The following is a 5500-nucleotide window of genomic DNA, read 5'->3' as shown; positions in this document are numbered from 1 at the left end:
TGTCCATATCAGTTTTAATAGCTTGATAAAAATGCAAGCGTTTAGTCTCAGTCTAGCAGTTACCATGGCAATAATGCTACTTTGAACTAAAATGTAATTTTTCTACATGTCTTATGCATGATCGGGCTCCTCAAAGGTCATACATTCGGTAATTTCTGACCCTTAAAGGTCATACATCCTGGTACTTTCTGACCCTTAAAGGTCATGCATCCTGGTACTTTCTGACCCTTAAAGGTCATGCATCCTGGTACTTTCTGACCCTTAAAGGTCATACATCCTGGTACTTTCTGACCCTTAAAGGTCATACATCCTGGTACTTTCTGACCCTTAAAGGTCATACATCCTGGTAATTTCTGACCCTTAAAGGTCATACATCATGGTAATTTCTGACCCTTAAAGGTCATACATCCTGGTACTTTCTGACCCTTAAAGGTCATACATCCTGGTAATTTCTGACCCTTAAAGGTCATGCATCCTGGTACTTTCTGACCCTTAAAGGTCATACATCCTGGTACTTTCTGACCCTTAAAGGTCATACATCCTGGTAATTTCTGACCCTTAAAGGTCATACATCATGGTACTTTCTGACCCTTAAAGGTCATACATCCTGGTAATTTCTGATCCTTAAAGGTCTTACATCCTGGTACTTTCTGACCCTTAAAGGTCATACATCCTGGTACTTTCTGACCCTTAAAGGTCATACATCCTGGTACTTTCTGACCCTTAAAGTCACACATTCTGGTACTTTTTGGGTGAATAAATGCATTTTTAACAAGAATTTTCTCATTTTCCCCGAAAATAATGCATTTATTGAATTTCAAAAACAGTTGTTGGAAATTATAGCTGTTAGAGGTCATGTAACAACTGCAGAAAGTAGTGAGGGGGTCTTGCTTATAATTATGTGAAACCAACTGTAGGCCCAAACTCATGAAAATAAAAGCTTACTGGTTGTGTTTGAAAGTTTAAGCAAACAAGACATACACACTAAACTACAGCAGACTACAAACTTTTAGAATTGCAGTATTTATGTGTCGGTACTTTTTTTTTGCGAAAGAATAAAGAAATATTAATTAATTTTTGGAAAAATATTAATGTGTCATTTTAAAAAACAATGTGGTTATAATTGTAGAGGGCACTATATTAACTTTTGCTGTTTCCATGACTGGATGCAAATGTGAAGAGTTTTCATGAATGTTTGCAATTCAGATTTACGATGATGTCGACAGCAACAGCTGGTCATACTGCACAGTGCAAATGAACAGCTACTGTGAAATGACTAATTTTCACTGGGTTTAAATTTCACTGATTTACCATTTCAGGCATATTCAGTGGAATTTAAATTCACAGTTTTATCATTTAGATAATGTGTTCTATGCTCAATTTTACATAATCACTGGGTTTTAATTTAGCGAATTTTCCAGTCAGCAAAATAAGCAAAATTAAAACCCAGTGAATAATTAATCCTTTCACAGTATACATTAGTACAACTTGCCACAAGTATGATACATGTAATTTGGATCATGACAATCGTAACTATTCACACAATATTTACCGAAAATTTAATGCATGCCCAGATTAATGTCTGGATTCTGATCTATTTATGTAGTGGTATTATGTTCTACTGGGTTGCTATTGTGTTTAATATTTTTCCTTTGCATTAAGATGTTGACAGCAACCATACATGTATCTTACCAGCCCCACATAAACAATACAGTATTTACTCACATGAAATAAACAGGTTAACTTAATATAGATTTTGATCACTGATAGGCTAGGAGTTGTTACTCTGGATCTATGATTAAACACTAAAAAGAGATTTAACCTTTACCTGAACAAAGCTGCTACATAGCTTTTGGCCTGAGTTCCATACACTTACAGATTTAACTTTGGGGGATACCTTGGATACTTTCACATGAGGCTAGTGTTCGACCTGGCCTGCTTTACACCAGGATGAGAGATTGTAGTAGTACATGTAGGTTGAAAATTAACATTTTTTAACAAAAATGACAAAAGTATTTGCCAAAAAAAGTGAATTGAAGATATCGTCACAAAATGTACAAATCTGACAGAGGTCCACCCAGGGTATCTACATACCAAGTATCAAAGCAATTAAGCTGGCAGTTTTCAAGAAAAAGTTGAAAATGCAATTGTTGACGAATGACATACGATCAGCTATATGAACAGCTTCACTCTGCCACGTGCGATGACAGCAGAGCTAAAAAAAGTTGTTGTTTAGTCACCAGAGAAATAAACTATGATCACAATGTTGGATACAAGAATATTTAAAACTTTTATTACTCAATGTAACATTATTAAAATTAATAATACAATGAAATCAACACCAGAGGGTCTGATAAAATTGTTTTGTTCACGAACTGAGGTGTTCAGTCTTTTGTATATTTTTATTGTCTCAGTAATGTTTTGCAAAATGGATCCAGTTATGTTCAAAGTATGCGTAAACAAAGTGTATGGTCACACCTGATTGGCCAATAGAAATGATTGTTGCATATTTTAGTCATTTGTAGTTTTTTTTGCTACAAACTTCCATATGATTGGCTAATGCGGATTATTCAGAAGTGAAAAGATTGATACACAATACTAGCATATAGACATGCTAAAGTTTATAAAATCCAATATGCAAATCAACCCCTATGTAAATTTACATATACTTGATCATGTGACCCCCATATACATGTACTATCATTAGTGCTGACATTAGACAAAATAGACCTTACGGTAGAAGCCTACTCGTAAACAAAAATATCCAGAATTTATTTCATTTTCAAATAATAAAATATTGAGATAAAAAAAGTTGGGGGTCAGCAGCTTAATTTTCGAGAAAATGATGGTTGAATTTTAGTGGATGTGGCCATTTTGACTTTTATAACACTTTTACCATAGGTTCCTGTGGCACAGGTATTATGCCATATCTCAAATTGTAAATGATGGGGTACTTTTTGTTGTCCTCAATTATTTCAATAATCTGAATTTTAAAAAGTACAATTTGTTTTTAACATTGTGCTCTATGGAATTGTCCTAAAAATAGCCATTTTTGGAAAATATAACGTTTCTCAAAATACGTCACTAACACAAAAGAATGCTATTTCATGGGACAATAGCTCCATGATTCTACAATAATAATAATAATGAATTTATTGCATCCTTAGAAATAATTTCCATTGGTTGAACAGCAATAAAATGTTAGTAATAAAGTACAATACATATAAAATTAAAGTAAAAGTAAAATGTCAGTTATTGATATTTCTGATTTCAAATATTTTGTATAAGTATTCACCAACTTGTCTTATTAGTACGTCTTCTCTTGAACTCATAATATATTTAAATATCTGGTTATCACTTTTCAATTCTTCTGGAATACTGATATTATTAAATAGCTTTTGTCTTTCCGTTTGGTACCTAAGACATTCCATGAAGAAATGTTCTTCATTTTCAATTTTGATCTGGGAACATTGCTTACAGATTCTGTCTTCTAAAGGTATTTTGGGTTGGGTATGTCTACCCTTCTCAATTTCTAATACATGACTGCTTATTCTGAAACGAGTCAATAAGATTTTATGTTTCAGATTACATAAAAGCAAATATGGTTCAAAAGTGTATGAGTCTTTAAACTTTATATACGTTCTCAGTTTTCTATTATCATTTGTTACACTCAACTTCCAGAACTCTACATACCTTTGTTGGATGTTGTTTCGTATGTTTTTTATTTTACTGTGTGGTAATTTTTGAGGTATGACAGACGAGGACAAGTTTGTAATATTTTCGGAGACCATGTTTTTTACTGATGTAAACCAATTTAAATTTTGTTGTTTTTGTTCTTCAAAGGCTTGTTTTGTAATATTACTGTCTGGTAAGGCACTAATACGATACCAGTATTTAATAAGATTTTCCTGAATATCTATAAGTAATGGGAATTTACCAAGTTCAGCTCTGCATGCTGCATTTGAGGAGAATTTACTCACACCTAGTATTTGTTTGCAGAATTTCAAATGTAACTGTTCAATTGGTGTTTTGTCCCATCTATTATTGTCTAGTATGTCATGTCCCCAAGTTGTTGATCCATATAACAAAATTGGTTTAATACATATCTGAAAAAGGTGCATAAATGTTCTACAGTCAGTCTCTCTTGGCATTGCTTTCAACAGTGCATACATTGCTCTAGTAGCTTTGTTTGTTAAACATTGTCTTGTTTCTTGGAACTTTCCATTTGATTGTAAAGTTATACCTAAATAAATATAAGAATTGACACAACTTATATTTTGTTCTTGGAATTGAAATAACTCTCTCTTTCTCATTGTTCCCTTTTTGAAAATCATAACTTTGGTTTTATTAAGATTTACCTGGAGTTTCCATTTGTGGCAGTATTCAGATAGTTTATTTAATGCATTTTGCAAACCTAATTGTGTTGTTGAAATCAATACTAGGTCATCTGCATAAAATAGAGAGTTAATTTTATAATTATTTAATGTTACCTGGTTTACTGAATCTTTTAATGTGTCATTCAAGTCATTAACATAAAGATTAAAAAGCATTGGACTTATAGTACATCCCTGTCTCACACCCTTATTTGTATTAAATATTGGAGATATTTTTTTGCCAAAGCGAATACATGTTTTAGTATTGTTATACATGTTTTTAATCAAATGATAAAGTTTCCCATCAATTCCGTTCTTTAATAATTTATAAAATAAACCATCCCTCCAAACCGTATCGAAAGCCTTGCGGAAATCTACAAAGCATGTATATAGTTTAACATTTTGGTTCAGGTATTTATTAACTACATGATAAACCAATAAACACTGTCATGCGATTTATGACCATTTTTTCCCAAAAAATTATGAGTAGGCTCCTCCCAAAAAAAACATTATATAAGGATGATCATAAGTTAATGCAACACCTTCAAAGTCAACTTATTCCACATTGCACAAAACTAAAACAACAATTTCAATATTTTTTCAAAAACTTTAATCAAAACTTGTAGTCACTGAAAAATTATTGTTCTATGATTGCTGGGAAAATGTTGCATTAAATGTTTTGGCAGGAAAAATGATAACATTCAAACAAATATATATATATATATATATGTATGTAAATTACACGTAGGAATTTATTTGAAAAAAGCTGGACTGGCAGTTTGTTAGTAAAACCTGAGGGGAGATTACTGATAAAAGCAGTGTCGACAGACAAAATCTATTTGTATATACACAATATGGCTACCTGCTCAATGTGATTAAATGTCAACATATCTGCTACCCTGTGACCTTTCCATTTATTATTTACCACACAAAGCAGGATTGAGCATAATAGAAAAGAAAATTATTAAATTTTGTTGTTTTTTACATACACATATTTTTCGGTTTCCCAACGTTAATGTCATTAACAGTTCTCAATGCATGTATAATTAATACAAATGCATCATTGCCAGTCATTTGCAGCTGAGATGTAGTATATATACAAGGCAAAATTTGATACGATAAAAAAA

The sequence above is a fragment of the Saccoglossus kowalevskii genome, chromosome 18 (genome assembly GCF_978046115.1).
Source record: "Saccoglossus kowalevskii chromosome 18, keSacKowa6.1, whole genome shotgun sequence".
Lineage (NCBI taxonomy): Eukaryota > Metazoa > Hemichordata > Enteropneusta > Harrimaniidae > Saccoglossus > Saccoglossus kowalevskii.
The sequence above is the reverse complement of the archived record's forward strand: the minus strand, read 5'-3'. Positions refer to the sequence as shown.